We start from the raw sequence: 24,502 nt of genomic DNA on the forward strand, positions 1-24,502 counted from the left end.
TTTTGGCACTCGTCCAGGGCGAGGACATGGGGATGGTCGTCTTCAGAGAGTGTGACCACAGCCTGTCTGCTGAAGGTCCCGGGCCGGCTCTGGTCCACACTGTGCCTGGTGATGCTGGAGGTGGTAGAGCTGGTCCAGTACAGAGTGTCCCAGGCACGGTGGTACGCCAACCCCTCCACTGAACCCACATCTGGGGGTACACAGACAAGGACGTCACCACCATCATCCAATCATCCAGCCTCCACTAGTTCATTTGAAATACTTACATGTAATGGACATGGCATTAAATCAACTGGTAATGCAGTGCTTTGACTCCGTTGATAAAGGTGGACAGATCTGAATCCACCTCAGGAGGAACAAAGTCAATGATGTCTAGACAAGGGCTGTGGCAGTCATGACATTTTTTCAGCCTGTTATTTTCATGGAAAAAGCCTGCCGGTCTCACAGTAATTGACAGTTAATTAACATGAACACTTTTAGCGTGTTTAGCATCTCCAGGCATCCACGCATACAAGCCGCTGATGCTTACCTTTGGAATATCTACATTTAAAAAAGCTAATAAATCACATTAATATACACCATCACAACTAATCCATTGTTTATTTTAGGCAGTTCTAAAGAAACATTGTTATATGAAGGAAATGTATTTCAGAAGAACACAATATGAGTTGTCCTACTCTATGTTATCTGGCTATTCACCATGCCATCGGCTGTAGGCTTTTTCATTTAATAGACAAAATACGCTTACAAGTCCCGTGCCATTACTTTATTTGATATTTTATGATTTTATAGTCCGAAAAATATAATTGAACTTAGCTGAATAAAATATAAATTATATTTTTCCCATTCTGGAGCAAATACGCATATGAAGTGTCTATGTTGAGCGTAAAAGTGATCATTTGTGTCATTCACTTTAGGTGTGAATGACACAAACCTTAGAATGTCTTCTAAATCGAAACATATATGGGCTGCATGACGCGACTATTGGCTACTTATGATTTGAGAAAGTAGAAAAATAAAGCTTACACTCTGTTCCCTGCCACAGAATGCACATCATCAAGTGATCATGTTATCATATCATCCATCAGACTATTTTAAATGTCATAGTTTCTTTACTAATATGCCAAATTGGTTTCAATTTAGAATGGCCCCATTATCAATTACAGGCAGGGGGAAAAACACATGTCATCCTTATGCACTCAAATAGCCTCCCTCCGGTTTGTTTTTCCATCATGCCAGGTAGGCTATTCCAGTTATTTTACTCCATGCATCAGCCACTGTTTGAGGAGCAGCCTCTCACTGCACAACAGGTGATATTCTGCACAAACTCTATACGCCATGGGCTTTCCAACCCAGTGCTTCATTTGGGAAACCAAGTGAAATCTGTTCGGGAACATCGATAGCAGCATGTTTTCACAACCAAACATATTTAAAGAAACTGTTGACAGCCCCTCGCTCTGCATGCTTGAGAAAGGAATGGATCAGAGAGAGGAAGAGGTGGAAACTCACAGTGGTGAGATATTCTAAAGGTAATGTGTCAGCCTATTAATTATGAAAATATTTTAAAAAATCCCTATTACTAAAATCAAATACAAAATGGACTATAATTGTAGGCTAACTCTGTAATGCGGGCTCAGGTTCATATATAGGCCTATGTGTATGCATAAGGTCTAATATGTGTATGGGTGTTTTGAATTAATCATCACCTTAGAAAGCGCAGTCCATTTCATTATGTTATGCATAAGGACCATGTTTTCCACTCAGTTTCAACCTGTTGTTGAACTTCTTTCTTCAAATTGATAAATCACATTGAGGTGAGTTTTAAAAGCATGATACTGTTTTGATGATAAGTGTTTGATGTGATTTTCGAATGCATTTCCATTGATGTCAGAGTGGTTAGAGGGACAATGGAGCCCTGAGTACCAGGCCATTAGCGACCTGGTGGTCGTTAGTGAGTTGGGTACTACCAACACATGTCCAGAGTGCATAAAAGGAGCTTAGTACTGCGGTCACGACTCATGAGAGCCGGTGTGGAGGTAATATGGTCACTGCAATAGTCCTAGTCCAGACATGAAGGGACGGTTTCCCAGACACAGATTAAGCCTAGTCTTGGAGTAAAAAAACAAACTCAATGGAGAACCTCCATCGAAAACTCTTTTTATTCTACAACTAGGCTTAATCTGTGTCTGGGAAACCGCTCCGATATGTTAACATGCACACCACCATGCTTCTTTCATTCGTGGTGCAGGGAATTACAGCCACAAGGTTGAATTCATTGTAACTGCCGCACACAGGATATAACCTCTGCACGTTCTGTACTAACAAATCCATCCACCAGCTCATTCTAAATACTTCAATGGAATATACAAGACATTAATCAACCCATAATATTTCTGATGGCACTCACACAGTTGACAAGTCCAAACAAACCTAATTCCAGGAAAATATGAAGTAAACTAAAAATCCATGAATACCAATGTAAGCATATACAGCACAGGGTAGTCTCTGCTGCAAACCGTTGTTGTTCATATATCGATTGGTAATAGAGGTCACTGAAAAAAATTAAGCTTACATATTCCAGGTCTCTCATTCATTGTAGTTTCTACTGTTAACTTAGTGAGCAGGGATAAGTACATGGCATTCAATAGTGACCAAATAGACATGTCAAACCGTATGTGCTTGGCATGAAAATAGGGTTGCATCAGAGTACTAGTACAACCATAACCTTGCCCCACCAGGCTCAATTGCTATGGCATATAGAGCGTGTTGACACTGTGCAACAGGGGGTTCTAAGGTTGCGCTGGATGGTGATGAACTGAGAGATCATCCAATAAAAATCAGCGGTTGTTTTGTCCGCTATGGTCACAACCTCCATTCAAGTCTCTTTCTGAGGCGCTATGAAACCAGACGGTTCGACAGAGACAGCCGGCTGGTGGACAAGATTAGGACAAACATAAACAACATGCTTGTCCTAGTAGGGAAAACACACATATTTCTGTCCTTGAGTTGCACAAAGATATCTAACATATTCACTGAACCATTAGTGAAGATCTTGGATGAAACCTTACCACCTGAATTATATCCTAGAACTCCAACTCAATGGGACATACAGTATACTCTACAATCTGCTGTGGAGTGAGTGCTTAATTGATCTTAATGGTGAACAGGTCGTCAATTCTGGAGATACGGACTGAATCCGGTGCTTTCTATAAGCCATAAACCATACATACAGAATACTTAAGGCACTATCTGAGTCAGCCCAATTGCTAATTAATTGTTCGCAATAAAAAGGCGTCTGACAGCTTGGTTTGCCGGAAATCGTTGGAGAGGCCAGGGAGTAATTAATGGGGGACGTGGAGCTTCATTAGGGAAATATGGATGATTAACATCTTCACCCTTCTTCAATGACAGGGTACGCAGTAGAACTTTGTGGAGAGGAAGGAGATAAGGGGGTGAATGAGAGGAGAGGAGGGTAGAGGAGGGTAGAGAAGAGGGTAGAGGAAAGGGAGAGGAGAGGGAAGGAGAGGAGTGTAATGAAGAGGGTATATGGAAAAGTAGAGGGTGGACAGTCTGATTCTGATAACATTGTTTAGTCGATTAACAAGAGTCCTGAATCCGACCAACTATGAACAGTGAGTTAACAAGCTAGGGCTGACCGTAATTAGTCGACTGGTCGATTGTTTGGTCGATAGGCTGTTGGTCGACCAAGATTTTTTGTAGTCGAGAAGTGGCAAATATATATATATATATATATATACTGTATATTATGGTACACAAGACACCTGTCTTATTTGCGCCCATCTCAGTGAACTAATCCATTGTGGAGGCCGAGATTAATCCATTGCAGAGGCTGCTGGGATGGCACAGTGCAAGAAGAAGGGGACTGGGGCTGCACAATGCATGTCTCTCTCCAGCATTGCGCACTTTCCCACCAATTTGTGCATATTAATTGCTTCGTAACTTCATTGTGTGAATTGTTTGCGTTTGATTGTTAGTGTCTATCAATTCCCCATTACATATTTTACCAGTAGTACACTTACCGTTAATTCCTATACTTAATAATGTTTGGTAACAGTAATTTCTGTTCATGCATTTAATATATTATTATTCCAGTCTTTTACCGTTGTCGGAGTGGACACGCTGTTTGAAGAGCGCACAACCTATGCAACACTTGTGAGAAACAAGTTTTGGTTTATTTATTCCATTTATGAGTTTTGTCAATTTAGTCAATGTCTTTTGTTTGGAGCGCTACTCTCAATGTTGAGTAAGAATATGCACCTGATTACGCATTGAAGCAGGCCTATAGGCTATCTGGCCTGTACGCAAATGGACGCATATAAATATGCCCATTTGGGGATCTGATAGTTTTTCGGATTTGCTTAACCACACACATGAGCTGTTGAGATTCTGTTGAGATTCTCAAAGTAATGTTTTCTTCACCTCAAACAGCAAGCAATCAAAGTCTGTTTTTTACATCCAATGAGAATGACAGAAGTTTCTCAATGTATTAAAAAATGTATATCCAGCTCTCCCCCCTTCGACAGCCACTCAGCGTGAAAGGGAAAAATGTAATGCTCTGATCCAATGGAAACTTTATAAAATAGGGCCTATCTGATTACTTCTTATCACTTGCACAAATAGCCTACAGCTGTGTCTGTCCCAAGCACATTGACTTGGGAAACTCTGAGGGCCCAGAATATTTTAGACAATGTTGTAAGTTTGCTAGCTTGAGCTTTGGGTCCAAGTTAATAGCTGATACAATGTTTCAAGTTCATTGCAGACAGGCCATGCGTAGAAAATGTGACTTTTAAGATATTTTTATCAGGATATTTTCTACCTACAGGCTGCAATGTTTATTTGTTGGCTTTATAGACAATGTTTTACATGGTTGGCAATGGCAATAGAAGTTTGTATCTTTTTTATTGAGATTTGGATAGAATTTTGATTAACCACATGACAATGATTTTAAATGAAACTGTTCCACGACAATGTGCAAATCATAACTGGAAACCAGAACTGGCACGCAAATCGTTAGAAATGGTAAGATAAATTGGCATTCCACGTGAGAAAGGTTGCAGACTCCACGTGTAGCCTATTACAGGCAACTTCAGGAGTGTAACGGTAGAATCTGCGAAATCCAGTAAGAGTGGAGGAGGATGCTCGGGACAGGTTACATTTATTTTCTTCTGGTTATCTTTATCTCTGTCTCCGTCTTGAGTCATTTGTGTCTGATTTGATCTAACAGTGCCCTTAAAGCATCAGACAAGCTCAATGCATATATAGTTGATTGTATTCAAGCACATAGGGTGTATCTATATATGAAAAAATACACATTTTAAAATGTAGACCAATTGATTGGTTGAAAGAAGAGGCGACTTTCGGTCAACCAAGATTTTCTTTACTCAAGGACAACCCTATAACAAGCTAAGCTAAAGTAAAGGCAATGGATGTTTCAGTGCTAAATAAATCACTCCAACTCTGCACGTGAACAGGCTAGGCATGGATTGAGGTCTACCAATTACACAAAGAGGTGCAAAGAAGGATATCAAACACATACACCAACTTGACATTTGCCAGCCACATAGCTGTTTCTCTTTATATGTCAGTGCTTCTTTTCAAAATGATAATTGCTCCTCTTGGTCAAAGCCAAAAGAACAAAAAAGTATATTTCCAGTCATCCCATCTGTCTCTGTCAATTTTGCCAACAGTAGAACATGAGGATATGGATCAGTGGACTCCTGCTGTTCTCCCAGAGTGTGACTGGTGATGCTGTTCTTCCAGAGTGTGAGGGGTGAGTGAGTGACATGAGCTCAGAGGAGACTTCAGAAAGAGGCAAAAGATGCTAACAGTGTAGAACAGAGGCTTTCCCTGCTCATCTGCCTCCACTCAGCTTATCTAGCAAAGACTGACAGGGAGAACAGACGCAACGGCTCTGCTGGCTCTCCTCCTGCCATCTAGAATGACTGACTGACTAGCAGGCTATAAAAGGTCCATTTGTTATGTGTTTCACATTCTATATGTATTTATTAAATTCAAGCCAAATAGAGATATTTTGAATTTATCTTTGTTAGATGTCAATTTCACAAGCACCCATGTGTCCTATAAACTTCCTTAATCCCTAAATACTTAAGCTTATTTTATGCAGACGCTGTTCCTCGCAATACTGATACCCATTGCTAGCTAATCCTATTGCGAATGCTGCAAATGCTGCTTGCTGTCCAGAGTGGTGAATATACTGTATCACTCTCAGGCCACTTATTTCTGTTTTGGTCAAAATGTGGTGAAAATGAGAGCTGGGTAATTTTCTGCATCAATAGTAAGAGCTGAAAAAAATCCCCAATCTTAAGCATCTTATTTAACAGTTAAATTGTTCCCATTTAGGGCAAGAAAAATAGAGGTGACCATTACAATGCTCTACATATGTAGGACCTTAATTTGAGCCAGTTTGCTGCAGCATGAAAATAATCCTGCAGCAACAGGACATGTGAATTATTATGTGGATTGTAAATTATGGACATTTTTGTAGGGATTGATAAATTCTTTACAAGGGAAAATCGTGTTCGACATTTCTAAGTGGATATTACAAACTTCAGAAGCATTTTAAAGCTCAAATACACTAAAAGTTTTAAATGTTTTGAATTGCAGGAAAGTTACTTTGCAACAGGGTGATCAAATTAAGATCCTACATCTGTATACTTTATGTAGTATTATGCATCAAAGCCACACATCCTAGGACCCAGCCACTATATTCTCCACAAATAGCTTTTCACAAATGGCTGCTAAGAGGCAGGAGAGGCTGGCTGCAGACCCTCATTTCACATCGTAGGTTATTTCATTGACTTAGCACCCAGCATTACAACGGGATCAAGATTTAGAGGAAAATAAATGAATGGATGTACTAGAAAGTAAAATATTAGTAAAATAATAAAACATGAACAATTTATTTCTGTCAGGCATAAACGTCAATATGCAGGCACTTGCAGGCACTTGTAAATAAACAAACTCAAAATCATCAAAACATAAAAAGTAAAGCAGCACTTACTTTTGGCTATGATTGATCGTCCTGTCCAGTCGTCATTAATCACCTGGATATTCCCAAAATGGATGTCGCTGAAGAAGATGCGATTGGTCCCTCCTGCGGTTTTCTGGCGGTAATCAAAGGTCAGTGCTATGATGTTTTTGAAGTAGGTGGGCCTCTCGAAGGGCTGGACGGGCGAGTTGAGGTCGCTCTCGTCTGAGAGGTGGACGCTCTTCAGTATGGTCCTCTCAGAGTAAAGCAGATAGCCTTCATATCGCTCGCAGGCAAAGCCGTCCTCAGCCAGGTGGCCATGGGCACAGGAACATGTCCTACGCCCACTGCCCAGGTGGAAGCAGAGCTGCTGACAGCCCCCATTGCTCCTGGCACATGGGTTGGTACCTGGGTTGGCAGACACAAACACTGTGTTCAAGGCATATTCTAATTAAGATTACTTTACCCTCATTAATTTCATGGTTATGAAGTTAATTGTTTAGTGTAGTGCCAGAACTAGAAGTGCTGGTGTGATATAACGTCACTTTTGTATTGTACATGCACTGCCTATAGCTACGGTTTATCTTTCCCTTGTACTAGATGGCTCCCAGTTAATTTTGAACAATGCATTTAACATTGCTACTGATTATGGGTGAAAATCAATAAGGAGAATTAAGTTGAAACCTCAACCTTTCTCCCGCCCTCTATTAAATACTGTCACATCCTTCAGGTTGACCCCCAGACCACTCCTCATGGTCACTGCCTCGCTGCCGTCACTCTTGAAGCCTCGTCGGATGGAACCATTGGAGTGAGCTCTGAGGACAGAAAGAGAGAGACATTTTGAAAAGTCATCAATGACACACATTTTTTATTTTTATTTGTTTCTTAAAAGTACTTTTATTTTTGGCTCTCGGACAAGATGCTATCCGACTCGATGGATTCTCCATTCACCGGGGGGACAGGACAGTGGAGTCAGGGAAATCGAGGGGGGGAAGGGTTTGCATCTACATCAAGACTAATTGGTGTCCTAACTCCAGCGCGTTGGAAGTGTCTACCAACTGTTCACCCGTCTTAGAATACCTGAAGGTCAAATGCCGACCCTTCTACCTCCAGAGGAATTTTCAGCAGTTATCGTGACTGTTGTATACATTCCACATCAGGACAAGAAAGATAACAAGCTGGCACTTAAACTTTACAAGGACATAAACAAGCAAGAAAACTAACATCTAGAGGCTGCCTTTCTGGTTGCCTGCCATTTTAATTCTGGGTCACTAAGACACGTGGTGCCCAACTTCCATCAACCCGTCTCTAATGCCATTAGGGGTAATAAAGTCCTAGACCACTGTTATTCTACCCACAACCAAGCATACAAGGCCCTCCCTCTGCAAATCATTTCATGACTCCACACTCCTGCTTCCTGTTTACAAGCAGAAACTCAAATAGGAAGTAGCTGTGACTCGCTCCATTTGAGAAATGGTCACCAGAATCCGAAATTATGATATAGGACTGCTTTGCTAGCGCTGATTGGAATGTGTTTTGAGACGACACCACTAACATTGACAAGCTAACCACCTCTGTCACCAGCTTCATTAGAAAATGTATCGGCGACGTTGTCCTCACGGTGAGGATTCGCTGGTTCCCCCAATTAAAAGCCCTGAATTAACACAGAGGTTGGAACTAAACTAAAGGACAGGACTACCACACACAGAGCCATGGTAGACAACCCTGAGAACAGGAATAAGTACAAGAAGTCCCGCTATGACCTCCGCAGAGTCATGAATGAGAAAAATAACAATATAGGAATAAGGTGGAATCATACTACACAGGATCTGATGCCCGCCGCATGTGGCAGGGGCTACAGTCCATGACGGATTACAAAGAAAGACCCAACCGTGATCTGCCCACCGATGCCTCTCTACCAGGCGAACTCAATGCATTTTATCCACGCTTTGACAACAACAACATCGTGCCGGGTGTGAGGGCCGTCACCGACCCAGAGGATTGGGTGATCTTGCTCTCCAAGGCTGATGTGAGAAAGGGCTTTGATCAGGTCAACACCCGAAAGGCCACAGGAAACCTGAGAGTATTCCTGAGCGCGTTCTTAGAGCATGCGCAGAACAGCTGGCAGGAATATTTACAGTAATTTTCAACCTCTCCTTGTCTCAGTCTGTAAGGTGACCACCATCATTCCTGTGCCCATTGTGGCTTCATGCCACAATGACTACCGCCCTGTAACGCTCACTTCTATAATCATGAAGTGCTTTGAGAGGCTGGTTATGGCAAATATTAATTCCACCATCCCAGACACCCTAGACCCACTCCAATTTGCAGACCGCCTCAATAAATCCATAGAGGACGCAATCTCAATTGCTCTCCACACTGCTGTCAACCACCTCTCCCTCAACGTCAGTAATACTAAGGAGTTGGACTACAGAAAACGGGTGGGGGGGGGGGGGGGGGGGGGGGGGGGAGCACGAGAGCTTCAAGTTTCTCGGTGTCCAAATCAATCCCCTCAGGAGGTTGAAACAGTTTGTCATGGGCCCTCGAATTCTCAAAAGGTTCTACAGCTTCACCAATGAGAGCATTTTTACTGGCCGCAGCACTTCCTGGTATAGCAATAGCACCGCCCTCGATCGCATGGCGCTATAGAGGGTGGTGGGGACAGCCCAGTATATCACTGGGGGTGAGCTCCCTGCCATCCAGGACATCTTCATCAGGCGGTGTGGTAGGAAAGCTTGAGTTAACATTGTATCTTTACTTACCTTTTATTTTTGCACTGTCTCTATGCACACACATACACACACATATAATATGCATTCATTTATACATTTAAACATTTGATCATATTACTCCAGTGCTAGCCTCCCTACACTGGCTTCCTGTCAAGGCAAGGGCTGATTTCAAGGTTTTACTGCTAACCTACAAAGCATTACATGGGCTTGCTCCTACCTATCTCTCTGATTTGGTCCTGCCGTACATACCTACACGTATGCTACGGTCACAAGACGCAGGCCTCCTAATTGTCCCTAGAATTTCTAAGCAAATAGCTGGAGGCAGGGCTTTCTCCTATAGAGCTCCATTTTTATGGAATGGTCTGCCTACCCATGTGAGAGACGCAAACTCTGTCTCAACCTTTAAGTCTTTACTGAAGACTCATCTCTTCAGTGGGTCATATGATTGAGTGTAGTCTGGCCCAGGAGTGGGAAGGTGAATGGAAAGGCTCTGGAGCAACAAACCGCCCTTGCTGTCTCTGCCTGGCCGGTTCCCCTCTTTCCACTGGGATTCTCTGCCTCTAACCCTATTACAGGGGCTGAGTCACTGGCTTACTGGGGCTCTTTCATACCGTCCCTGGGAGGGGTGCGTCACTTGAGTGGGTTGAGTCACTGATGTGATCTTCCTGTCTGGGTTGGCGCCCCCCCCCCCCCCCTTGGGTTGTGCCGTGGCGGAGATCTTTGTGGGCTATACTCGGCCTTGTCTCAGGATGGTAAGTTGGTGGTTGAAGATATCCCTCTAGTGGTGTGGGGGCTGTGCTTTGGCAAAGTGGGTGGGGTTATATCCTTCCTGTTTGGCCCTGTCCAGGGGTGTCCTCGGATGGGGCCACAGTGTCTCCTGACCCCTTCTGTCTCAGCCTCCAGTATTTATGCTGCAGTAGTTTATGTGTCGGGGGGCTAGGGTCAGTTTGTTATATCTGGAGTACTTCTTCTGTCCTATTCGGTGTCCTGTGTGAATTTAAGTGGGCTCTCTCTAATTCTCTCTTTCTCTCTTTCTTTCTCTCTCTCGGAGGACCTGAGCCCTAGGACCATGCCTCAGGACTACCTGACATGATGACTCCTTGCTGTGCCCAGTCCACCTGGCCGTGCTGCTGCTCCAGCTTCAACTGTTCTGCCTTATTATTATTGGACCATGCTGGTCATATATGAACATTTGAACATCTTGGCCATGTTCTGTTATAATCTCCACCCGGCACAGCCAGAAGAGGACTGGCCACCCCACATAGCCTGGTTCCTCTCTAGGTTTCTTCCTAGTTTTTGGCCTTTCTAGGGAGTTGTTCCTAGCCACCGTACTTCTACACCTGCATTGCTTGCTGTTTGGGGTTTTAGGCTTGGTTTCTGTACAGCACTTTGAGATATCAGCTGATGTACAAAGGGCTATATAAATACATTTGATTTAATTTGATTTATACTGACGACACAAACACACACCTAATATCATATCTAACTTTAAGCACCAGCTGTCAGAGCAGCTCACAGATCACTGCACCTGTACATAGCCCATCTGTAAATAGCCCATCCAACTACCTCATCCCCATACTGTTATTTATTCTTCTCCTTTGCACCCCAGTATCTCTACTTGCACACTCATCTTCTGCACATCTATCACTTCAGTGTTTAATTGCTATATTGTAATTATTTCGTCACTAGGCCCTATTTATTGCCTTATCTCCCTTATCCTACCTCATTTGCACACACTGTATATAGATTTTCTATTTTATTATTGACTGTATGTTTGTTTATTCCATGTGAAACTCTGTGTTGTTGTTTGTGTTGCGCTGCTTTGCTTTATCTTGGTGTCACAACTTCTGCCGAAGTCGATGCCTCTCCTTGTTCGGGCGGTGTTCGGCGGTCGACGTCGCCGGTCTTCTAGCCACTGCCGATCCATTTTTAATTTTCCATTTGTTTTGTCTCCTTTTCCCACACACCTGGTTCTCATTTAGCTCATTATGTGTTGTGTATTTAACCCTCTGTTTCCCCCACCCTCTGTTACCCTCTGTTTCCCCCACCCTCTGTTACCCTCTGTTTCCCCCATTTGCGCACGTTAGGCTTGTTGCGCTGAGTTATGTTCAACCCGTATTTGTATTTCGTGTTCTTTTGTGCCATGTGCTTTTGGTCCTCCAAATAAAATGCTCCAGTTTGCTACCAAATATCTGCTCTCCTGCACCTGACTTCCTACAGCCCTTCACGCATACCTTGACACTTGACCAGGTCGCCGTTGTAAATGAGAACTTGTTCTCAACTGTCCTACCTGGTTAAATAAATAAAAATATGCACAATAATTTATACAGACTTGACACACAATCAAACCCACTCACATACAAGCTGCTGCTACTCTGTTTATCTTATATCCTTTTGCCTACTCACCTTACCCTTATATATATCTACCTCCATCACTCCAGTATTACTGCAAATTGTAAATAGTATTGGAACTGACCATGCATATAGTATGCTTACTTACTTATTGTGTTCTTATTTCTCATGTTTTTTTTCTAGTATTACATTGTTTTTGATTATTGCATTGTTGGGTTTTGAGTTTGCAAGAAAGTCATGTCACTGTACTTGTGCATGTGACATTAAAACGTTAAACTTTTCTAAATGACAGAAAATAGAAAAGCTGGCATAATTTATTTTAACAATGGCACTTTATCATAAGGAAAATAATCAAGCAAGCATGAAATACCTCAAGATAACTGGTTTGACAAAAGGTTTAAGGAACTTGCCCTTGATAATGACATTGAGATATGCTAGTACATTTACATAAAGAGATGGTGCACCTAATCATGTAAAAATACTCCCCTGAGGATCTCCCTACTGAGACCTCTCAGATTAAGGGTTAGAGGATCGGACTTTGCAGCCCACTCTGTGTGCATTTAAGGAAATAATAAATTACCTGTCAGACCAGTAGATGTAAGCTCCAAACACTGCCACGGAGAACAGGTCTACGTTGGCCACTGACAGTACAATCTCCCTGCTCTCACCCGTCTCAAGGTTGATCCTCTCTATCTTGTCAGTGCGGGCATCACACCAGTATAATCTATTTTCCTGCAGAGTTATGGGGGTACATTGGGTACATTTTTATCCAAACAAAGAAATATGATGATAGGATGCTGTTATAAAACTGCTTTAGGATGGGGTGGATGGATAAGAGCAAATAGGACATAGATGGATCAGGAGGAAGCCCTGTACTGTACCTCATAGTCTATGGAGATCCCATTGGGCCAGGCGATGCCAGTGTTGACCAGGGTGACCTGATCAGACCCATCTAGACGGGCTCTCCCTATGCAGGGGCTCTGGCCCCACTCTGTCCAGAACAGATACCTACCAGAGGGAGGGAGGGGAGAGAGGGAGGGGGAGAGAGAGATTGTAAATACAACCCATATTTATGTTTATTTATTTCCCCTTTTGTACTTTAACTATTTGCACATTGTTACAACACAGTATATAGCCATAATATGACATGTGTCTATTCATTTGAAACTTTTGTGAGTGTAATGTTTACTGTACATTTTGTATTGTTTATTTCCCATTTGTTTATTATCTATTTTGCTTGCTTTGCTAATGTAAACATATGTTTCACATGCCAATAAAGCACTCTGAATTTCATTCAATTGAGAGAGAGCAAGAGAGAGAGGGGGCATGGGTCATAGTGGTAAACAGCAATATTATTGACATCTAACTGCTTGGACAACATTAACAGATCTGAAAGGATACACAACATGTCTGATCTAATGTGATAAGGAGGTTATCAGAGGCTATGCAACTGAAATCATAAAGTGTTACAATGTAGTTAACCTCAAAGCCAACTTCTATTGGGTCTAGAGAGGATACTTTGGTGTTACAGCCCTCTGTTTTCAAAAATGGTTGAAATGTGAGCCTGTCAAGCGCCTCCAGCTGATCTTTCACGCAGTGTCAACAGTCGATCTCGGACCTTTAGTAGCAAACTGAAACGAATCATACTGTGACTGCACACAACACCTACAACTGCTAAACAACTTCACATAGATCAGGCATGACAAAAAAACATCACTGCAGGAGCTAGGAGCACATCTAAGCGTGTTTCTACTGGTCTGAGCATGTTTCTACTGGTCTGAGCATGTTTCTACTGGTCTGAGCAGGGGGGGGATTTCCTCCAAGGATTTATTTTTATTATTTATAAATAAATACAGTACCAGTCAAAAGTTTGGACACACCTACTCATTCAAGATGTTTTATATGTAGAATAACAGTGAAGACATCAAAACTATTAAATAACACATATGGAATCATGTAGTAACCAAAAAAGTGTTAAACAATCAAAACATATTTAATATTTGAAATTCTCCAAGAAGCCACGCTTTGCCTTGATGACAGCTTTGCACACTCTTGGCATTCTCTCAACCAGCTTCACAAGATTTTGTATTTGTATATATTATGGATCCCCATTAGCAAGGTAGCAGATACTATTCCTGAGGTCAAATAAAATTATGCAGTTTATACAATTTTAAAAACCTAAAAATACATCCACAGATTCCACAACACACGGTGTGCCCTCAGGCCCCTACTCCACCACTACCACATACAGTGGGGAGAAGTATTTGAGACACTGACAATTTTGCAGGTTTTCATACTTGCAAAGCATGTAATTTTTTTATCATAGGTACTCTTCAACTGTGAGAGACGAAATCTAAAACAAAAATCCAGAAAATCACATTGTATGATTTTTATGTAATTCATTTGCATTTGATTGCATTACATAAGTATTTGATACATCAGAAAAGCAGAACTTAATATTTGGTACAGAAACCTTTGTTTGCAATTACAGAGATCATACATTTCCTGTAGGACTTGACCAGGTTTGCACACACTGCAGCAGGGATTTTGGCCCACTCCTCCATACAGACCTTCTCCAGATCCTTCGGGTTTCAGGGCTGTCGCTGGGCAATACGGACTTTCAGCTCCCTCCAAAGATTTTCTATTGGGTTCAGGTCTGGAGACTGGCTAGGCCACTCCAGGACCTTGGGGTGCTTCTTACGGAGCCACTCCTTAGTTGCCCTGGCTGTGTGTTTTGGGTCATTGTCATGCGGGTAAACCCAGCCACAACCCATCTGCAATGCTCTTACCGAGGAAAGGAGGTTGTTGGCCAAGATCTCTTGATACATGGCCACATCCATCCTCCCCTCAATACGGTGCAGTCATCCTGTCCCCTTTGCAGAAAAGCATCCCCAAAGAATGATGTTTCCACCCCCATGCTTCACAGTTGGGATGGTGTTCTTGGGGTTGTACTCATCCTTCTTCTTCCTCCAAACACAGCAAGTGGAGTTTAGACCAAAAAGCTCTATTTTTGTCTCATCAGACCACATGACCTTCTCCCATTTCTCCTCTGGATAATCCAGATGGTCATTGGAAAACTTCAGACGGGCCTGGACATGCGCAGGATTGAGCAGGGGGACCTTGCATGCCCTGCAGGATTTTAATCCATGACGGTGTAGTGTGTTACTAATGGTTTCTTTGAGACTGTGGTCCCAGCTATCTGCAGGTCATTGACCAGGTCCTGCTGTGTAGTTCTGGGCTGATCCCTCACCTTCCTCATGATCATTGATGCCCCATGAGATCTTGCATGGAGCCCCAGACCGAGGGTGATTGACCGCCATCTTGAACTTCTTCCATTTTCTAATAATTGTGCCAACAGTTGTTGCCTTCTCACCAAGCTGCTTGCCTATTGTCCTGTAGCCCATCCCAGCCTTGTGCAGGCCTACAATTTTATCCCTGATTTCCTGAAACAGCTCTCTGGTCTTGGCCATTGTGGAGAGGTTGGAGTGTGTTTGATTGAGTGTGTGGACAGGTGTCTTCTATACAGGTAACGAGTTCAAACAGGTGCAGTTAATACAGGTAATGAGTGGAGAACAGGAGGCATTTTAAAGAAAAACTAACAGGTCTGTGATAGACGGAATTCTTACTGGTTGGTAGGTGATCAAATACTTATGTCATGCAATAAAATGCAAATTAATTACTAATCTAATTTTTGTTTTAGATTCCGTCTCTCACAGTTGAAGTGTACCTATGATAAAAATTACAGTCCTCTACATGCTTTGTAAGTAGGAAAACCTGCAAAATCGGCAGTGTATCAAATACTTGTTCTTCCCACTGTATCTACAGCACAAATTCCATGTGTACATGTGTATAGTGCGTATGTTATCGTGTGTGTGTGTGTAATCCATGTGTCTGTGCCTATGTTTTTGTTGCTTCACAGTCCCTGCTTTTCCATAAGGTGTACTACTTTTACTGCTTGGTTCAGTTACTTGATGTGGAATAGAGTTCCGTGTAGTCATGGCTCTATGTAGCACTGTGCGCCTCCCATAGTCTGTTCTGGACTTGGGGACTGTGAAGAGAGCACTTGAGGCATGTCTTGTGGGGTATGCATGGGTGTCCAAGCTGTGGGCCAGTAGTTCAAACAGACAGCTCGATGCACTCAACATGTCAATACCTCTCATAAATACAAGTAGTGATGAAGTCAATCTCTCTTCTTTCTACTTTGAGCCAGGAGAGATTGACATGCATATTACTAATATTAGTGCTCTGTGTACATCCAAGGGCCAGCCGTGCTGCCCTGTTCTGAGCCAGTTGCAACTTTTCAAAGTCCCTTTTTGTGGCACATGACCACACGACTGAACAGTAGTCCAGGTGCGACAAAACTAGGGCCTGCAGGACCTGTCTTGTTGATAGCGCTGTTAAGGTAGGTAGAGCAGCGCTTTATTATGGACATACTTCTCCCCATCTTCGCTACTGTTGTATCAATATGTTTTGACCACGACAGTTTACAATCCAAGGTTACTCCAAGCAGTTTAGTCACCTCAATTTCCAGATTATTTATTACAATATTTAGTTGAGATTTAGGGTTTAGTGAATGATTTGTCCCAAATACAATGCTTTTAGTTTCAGAAATATTTTAGACTAACTTATTCCTTTCCACCCACTCATTAAGTGTTGCAGTCATTTCAGTCACTGTGGTAGCTAACATGTAGAGTGTTGAGTCATCCGCATGCATACTCAAAATGTAGGGGTTATTTGACCCAGAAGGAGAGTTATGGAGTGATGCATCAGATGATCTGGCCTACACAATCACCCAACCTCAACCCAATTGAGATGGTTTGGGATGAGTTGGACTGCAGATTGAAGGAAAAGCAGCCAAGTGCTCAGCATATGTGGGAACTCCTTTAAGACTGTTGGAAAAGCATTCCTCATGAAGCTGGTTGAGAGAATGCCAAGAGTGTTCAAAGCTATCATCAAGGCAAAGGGTGGCTACTTTGAAGAATCTTGTCGGTTACAACATGATTCCATATTATTTGGAATGTGTTATTTCATTTCATATTTCATAGTTTCGATGTCTTCACTATTATTCTACAATGGAGAAAATAGTAAAATAAAGAAAAAACCTTGAATGAGTAGGTGTGTCCAAACTTTTCACTGGTAATGTATATACTTACAAAAGTACATGATTTTGGCTGTTTCAGCCACACCAGTTGCTGACAGGTGTATAAAATCGAGCACACAGCCATGCAATCTCCATAGACAAACATTGGCAGTAGAATGGCCTTACCGAAGAGCTCAGTGACTTTCAACGTGGCGCAGTCCTAAGATGCCACCTTTCCAGCAAGTCAGTTTGTCAAATGTATGCCCTGCTAAAGCTTCCCAGGTCAACTATAAGTACTGTTATTGTGAAGTGGAAACCTCTAGTAGTAACAACGGCTCAGCCGCAAAGTGGTAGGCCACGCAAGCTCACAGAATGGGACCGCCGAGTGCTGAATTGCTTAGAACGTAAAAATCGTCTGTCCACAGTTACAACACTCACCATCTCTTCCGAAATCTTAACTTTACAGCATACAATGACATTCTAGACAATTCTGCACTTCCAACCATCATTTGCCTTCCCGCCTTTGGGACAACAACTTCCATTGTTAAGGCGGAGACATAAGCATCTCGTCATTATATACAGATTTCTGCTTTCCATAAAGCCTACCAGCCATACAAACAGCCTTACCTCCTGCTCCCAGGCGTCCGCAAGGTCTTAAAGTCAGAAGTATAATAGCACTAAACTACATTAGCCTTTTAATTGGGATTGGAATGATTTTAGTAGCCTATTTTAAATTGTTGGTGTTGAGCTATGGTATGCATACCCAATTGATGCCCCTAGCGCACGTACAAACATGCATTCAAGCACGTACTCACACAGACACACAGACAAGCAAACAGACATACCCTTTCTGTGGATGAACAGCGATGGCTCTAGGTTGGTCGAGTCCCTCTGAGATGACCACACAACGGTAGGTACCACTAAGACGAGCAACCTCTATGAGGTTGAAACCATGGTCTGTCCAGTAAATGTTACCTGTGGGAGGAAGACAAATATACTGTTACAGAGTACAAAGAACATTGTTACTCTTACTCATCAGAAACTAAGGAGATAATCACAACACAAACATGTCATTTTAAAGCACAGTTCAGTAGACTTGCATCATTTATCCCAATGGCTTTCAATTTGATTTGAATATTTTTTATGTATACCTTTATTTATATAGGTTAGTCTCATGAGATAAAATCTTGGGGGGGTTATCCACATAGTAAGAACCCATTTTTTTTACATTTTACAGAAGACAATACTGACCAGCAATCCAGTCCACTGCGATGCCCTCTACCCTGCTGATTCCCGTAGTAATGATGTCCTCCCTCCAGGTCTGATCCCTCTTGGCTCTGGAGATTGTGTTTAGACCCATGTCTGTCCAGTACACTGTGTCATTACCTGTGGATAGGCAGGAAACAGTGGAGTTCCTTGAGGGCTGTCGTGGTGTCAGCTTGAGGGGGGATGTGACAATAACCAACAATAATTATCTTGGGAGATAATACGGACTGCATTTGATTGTGAGGAATTCTAGGTCAGGTGAACAAAAGGACTTGAGTTCCTGGATGTTGTTACAATTACACCCTGAGTCGTTAATCATGAAACATACACCCCCGCCCTTCTTCCCGGAGAGATGTTAATTCCTGTCGGCGCGACGCACAAAGAATCCTGGTGGCTGTCCCGACAACATGTCCCCAGAGAGCCATGTTTCCGTGAAACAGAGTATGTTATAATCCCGGATGTCGTGGGTGGTGTGTGCACCTCCGAAGTCTGACCAAATGGCCACTCCGTCTACCTCTTCTGCAGCGTTGTTGTTTTGTGTCAGCCTCTTGAATCAGTTCGAATGCCTTGGGTGGTTCGAACAAAGGATCTGCTTCGGGAAAGTCGTATTCCTGGTTGTAGTGCTGGTAAGTTGACGTCGCTCTGATATCCAATAATTCTTCCCGGCTGTATGTAATAACACTTAAGGTTTTCTGGGCTAACAATGTGAGAAATAATACATAAAAAAATAATAATACTGCATAGTTTCTTAAGGACTAGAGTGAGGCAACCCTCTCTGTCGGCACCATCTTGAAGTAAGGATGATTCTCTTGATAAGTGTTTGAATTGGACCATTTTCCTGCCCTGCTAAGCATTCAAAATGTGATGTGTACTTCTGGGTGTCAGGGAAAATGTATTGAGTAAAAAGTACATACTTTTTTTTAGAAATGTATTGGACTAAAACTAAAAGTTGTCAAAAATATAAATAGTAAAGTAAAGTGCAAAAACCCCCAAAAACTACTTAAAGTGGAACTGACAGCACACTTTGATATGGTCGTTTCACATTTTCATAAATTAATAGAATGTTTGGGAATGACGTAGAGTAAGGCATTTGTGAAAATTCTAGAGCAATATAGTGTTGTTTTGGAGCAATAGAGTGGGTTTGGAGCAATAGAGTGGGTTTGGAGCAATAGAGTGGGTTTGGACAATTAACAGACGCTGCAGTAAATAAAACCTAATAAACACAGACCTTAGTCTACACAGACCGGTGCGCCATAGCCAATCAGAGCTACAGTAGGCCTTTATGTAAATAAGCCATTTGCCACACAGGCTTGCCATCATTCACTTTGAACTGGACTGTGTGTTTACAGGCAGTAGCAACAGCACAACTTTAGATCATTAGAAAGCATTGGCCACAAGCCACAAAATACACCCGAATGGATCTCTGCAAATATGTAAATACCATGGAGAGCCCACTTACATTTGGGAACTTTACAGTCCTATTGGTCACACAACCTTTAGAGGTAGGCTCTCTCCCTCAGTCATGCACATCAACAACTATTGCTAGCCAGAGCGAGATGAGCTAACATTAGATAAACCCTCTCAAACTTTTTCAGCTAGATGGCTGACAAAATTGCACTGACAAACAATGAGGAACAGTAGCCTGCTCATGCTTCTCACCTGCCAATGCATGCTTGACCCAACTGAATTTTTGCTTTATTTATCTAGGCAAGTCAGTTAAGAACAAATTATTATTTTCAATGACAGCCTAGGAACAGTGGGTTAACTGCCTTGTTCAGGGGTAGAACAACAGATTTGTACCTTGTCAGCTCAGGGATTTGATTTTGCAACCTTTCGGTTACTAGTCCAATGCTCTAACCACTAGGCTACCTGCCACCCCAATGAATGGGAATTTGCATACCAGCCCATTAGATCGATGGCAAATACATTTGATTGACAACTAAGGGTGCATTCTTAAATTGCCTTCAGTGTATAAGACTTTGGGTAGTTCATAAATTCAGTGCATTGTCAGATTGTCTGTTCGTAAATTCAGAGTGTTTCACTCTCCTAGCGTTTAGCGCACACTGCACTATTGACACTGGGTGCATTTATAAATTCACTCTGGCTATTTACTCTGATTTCAGAGTACTCTTGTCTGAGTGTGCAAGAGCACAGAATAACAGGAATTTAGGAATAAACGTAGCCCAAAAAAACATAATTAAGTTGTTGCCGGCAGCACAGTTACCGTCTCAATGCTCTAGATAACGTTAGAACAGCCTAACGAGCTCTGCTAGGGTGAGTAAAATGATCAGAGTGAGGTGTTCTCTCATTTATGTCTGTAAGTAGCTAAACACCTGACACCTGTCATATTCAGCAAGTGTTGCATGTTTGTAAATTAATCCGTTATTCTGCGCTCTGGCACACTCAGACGAGGGTGCTCTGAAGTCAGAGTAGATCGCCAGAGAGAATTTACGAATGCAAGAGATATGTTAAGTGGACAACAGTCATTCAAGTTCAGTTTAGCTAGCTAGCTAGCAAAGCAATTAACTTTTATTGGTAACTAACCAAATGACACCTGGATCTCTAGCTGTAGACACTGAAAACTTATATGAGGGGAAGAAGTCTGTCTCTCACCCACTCCTCCAATAACATGACATCCTCCCAGCAGCTAAATAGCTAGCTACATAAATAGATATGCTAGCCTATTAGCCACATTATGATTGACTTGTGATCATTGCCCTTGCTAGTTTGATTGTATTGACATTCCCAGCCTTAGTTATGTTCGTCCGTTTTTGTCCAAAACTTTAAGTCATTGAAACGGAAACAATGCATTCCCGAATTCATGGAGGCAGGAAACAATATACCAGGCCAGTTGTGATTTACAACCTGATAGCAATATTTTTTGGACTGGTGAATTATATGAATCATGCATTCAACTGCATCCATCTATTCTGCCAACAATGCCTTAATGTACATCATGGGATATTTAGTCAAATATAACATATTTTTAAAACATCTAACGAAGTTGGTTTTGTAGCATAAACTGGGAATTTTGTATTTTTCACTGTTACACTGCATGACCAAAAGTATGTGGAAACCTGCTCGTCAAACATGTGTGGCCCACCACTTCACAACAGAGCCGTTGTTGCTCCAGGACGTTTACACTTCACAATAACAGCACACAGTTAACCAGGGCAGCTCTAGCAGTGCAGAAATGTGAAAATCACTGAGCTCTTCAGAAAGGCCATTCTACTACCAATGTTTTTCTATTTAGATTGCATGGCTGTGTACTCGGTTTTATATACCTGTAAGCAACATGTTTGGCTGAAATAGCCAAATCCAATCATTTGAAGTGGTGTCCGCATATTTTTGTATATATTGTGTATTATGATTGCCTGTTTGTTTCATATTTGCAAAGTAGTTAAAACGCTGTCAGTTCCACTTTAAGTAGTACTTTAAAGTATTTTAACTTAAGCACTTTAAACGACTGCTTATTTCTTTGTTGACATGCAATACCGGGAAATGAAAAGGCTATTGTATATCAGGTTTTATGGGAAAATAAATTGCATATGCAAAACATAGTATCTAAATGGCTAACTCTATTTCATATCTGACAGGATGAAATTGCCATTCCTTTCCAAGTCCAGCCTTAAAGCCTTAAGTACATTTCGGTATTTGCCTGTCTGTACAGTGGGCCCAGGTTGTTGGGAGGATAGGCAGAATCATATGTTGATTTGCCCCTTCCTGTTTACACAGAATTCACACTCTGTTAACACATATCTTACATGTGACATGTTCCAGCTGGAAGGCTTACATATTTTGTTTGCACCGATGACCTACCTCATAATGACATGAAAATAGTATGCATGAGAGCTATCCACTGCTGCTGGCTGACTGAGTTTAGCTAGATGTTTTCATGTTCACCTGTATAACAGGTGAATAACAGATATCCCTCTAGTGGTGTGGGGGCTGTCCTTTGGCAAAGTGGGTGGGGTTATATCCTGCCTGTTTGGCCCTGTCTGGGGGTATCATCGGTTGGGGCCACAGTGTCTCCTGACCCCTCCTGTCTCAGCCTCTAGTATTTATGCTGCAGTAGTTTATGTGTCGGGGGCTAGGGTTGTTATATCTGGAGTACTTCTCCTGTCTTATCCGGTGTCCTGTGTGAATTTAAGTATGCTCTCTCTAACTCTCTCTTTCTTTCTCTCTCTCGGAGGACCTGAGCCCTAGGACCATGCCTCAGGACTACCTGGCATGTTGACTCCTTGCTGTCCCCAGTCCACCTGGCCGTGCTGCTGCTCCAGTTTCAACTGTTCTGCCTGCGGCTATGGAACCCTGACCTGTTCACCAGATGTGGTACCTGTCCTAGACCTGCTGTTTTCAACTCCTTAGAGACAGCAGGAGTGGTAGACATACTCTTAATGATCGGCTATGAAAAGCCAACTGACATTTACTCCTGAGGTGCTGACTTCTTGCACCCTCAACAACAACTGTGATTATTATTATTTGACCATGTTGGTCATTTATGAACATTTGAACATCTTGCCCATGTTCTGTTATATTCTCACCCAGCACAGCCAGAAGAGGATTGGCCAGTCCTCATAGCCTGGTTCCTCTCTAGGTTAATTCCTTGGTTTTGGCCTTTCTAGGGAGTTTTTCCTAGCCACCGTGCTTCTACACCTGCATTGCTTGCTGTTTGGGGTTTTACGCTGGGTTTCTGTATAGCACTTTGAGATATCAGCTGATGCATGAAGGGATATATAAATACATTTGATTTGATTTGATTTAACAGCAAAAAAGGGGAGGGCAACCAAGACCTTATAGATACCCAGCCTGCTAGCTGCTAATTTTAGCTCCGGGTTTAATCTGTAAGCTTTTTTGTTGTTGCTTTAGACTAGATTCCTATTCTTCTCTTTGGGTAGTGTGGTAATTCCTGCCTTGCAAGTGTACAGTATGTTGTGCCATACCTTCATCCTAATCTATCAAATGTGGTCAGGTGACAACTCTCCTCTCCACCCTTATCTCCAATTCATGGGATATATTTGTAAACAAAGGATTTCTGTAACACTTACAGTGTGTGTGTGTGTGTTAGATAAACCTTCTCCTTCCCGGTATGCCTATGTGGTTGTTTGTTATCATTTGGCCTCGTGGCTCAACTATCCCTTAGTTTATTCGTAGCATTCGTAACTGAAATTAATCCACCATATTTAGAACATGAATTACACAAGATAAAACCCCTTTTTATAACAAATGCCAGCATAGGCCATTGGGTTTATGTATTATAATGTCCATGCTACCTTCATTTGATACAATATCTGGGGAATTGCTTTGTGACAGGCCTGGTTCAGGGCATGTGGAGAAATGGTTGGTGTTTCTCATGCTGCGTCTCTAGTAATGTGGACGTATTTCTCTTTCATCTCTGCAGAACTCAACAGCACCACTAACCATTATTCAACAGGGTTAGAGAGCATACTACAATACAGCTCTTTCTCTCCTTTCTGTCTCTTTCTTTCTCTGTCGCTCTCTCTCTTTCTCCCTCTGTGGAAGACATCATCAAATCAATGAACTGTAGGTTTAACTGTTGACTGAGGAGATGTCTGCAGTAAATGACTGTGTCCTGCTAGTCCTGGGTTCCCACTCTTATTTATTTATAAGCCAAAACAGATCTTTGATCATCCCTCCTACTCTGAGATGCCCATCACTGGCCCTGGTGGTGTCTACCTGCATGGAAGTCCACCCCCACAGCGAACAGGGTCCCAGTGATGGGCATCAGAGTCTCCATGTTGTCATTGAGGTCCAAGGCAATCCCTCTGATCCCCTCATGGATGGAGTACATCAGAAATGACTCAATGCCTACAGGGTACAACAGGGATTACTTAACTGTTAGTCTTTTGTGACAGACTGTTAACATAAATGTTAACGCCACTCACACAAGATTTGGTTATGAATTCCAAGATTAACATACTGTAGGTTAATATGCAGAGAGTACATTTACCCCAGTGAAATGTAGTATGTTTTGTATGATTACGGAGGTGTCTATAGCGCTACTTAGCAACAGTCAATTCATTTCACAGACCTTGTGGTAAC

The 24,502-nt window shown here is 42.2% G+C and overlaps 1 pseudogene; it reads right to left on the minus strand.

Moving 5' to 3' along the window:
* Positions 1–24,502, minus strand: part of LOC110502094 — a 332,876-nt pseudogene that overhangs the window by 130,901 nt on the left and 177,473 nt on the right.

Source organism: Oncorhynchus mykiss, chromosome 22 (assembly GCF_013265735.2).
Source record: "Oncorhynchus mykiss isolate Arlee chromosome 22, USDA_OmykA_1.1, whole genome shotgun sequence".
Classification (NCBI taxonomy): Eukaryota; Metazoa; Chordata; class Actinopteri; order Salmoniformes; family Salmonidae; genus Oncorhynchus; species Oncorhynchus mykiss.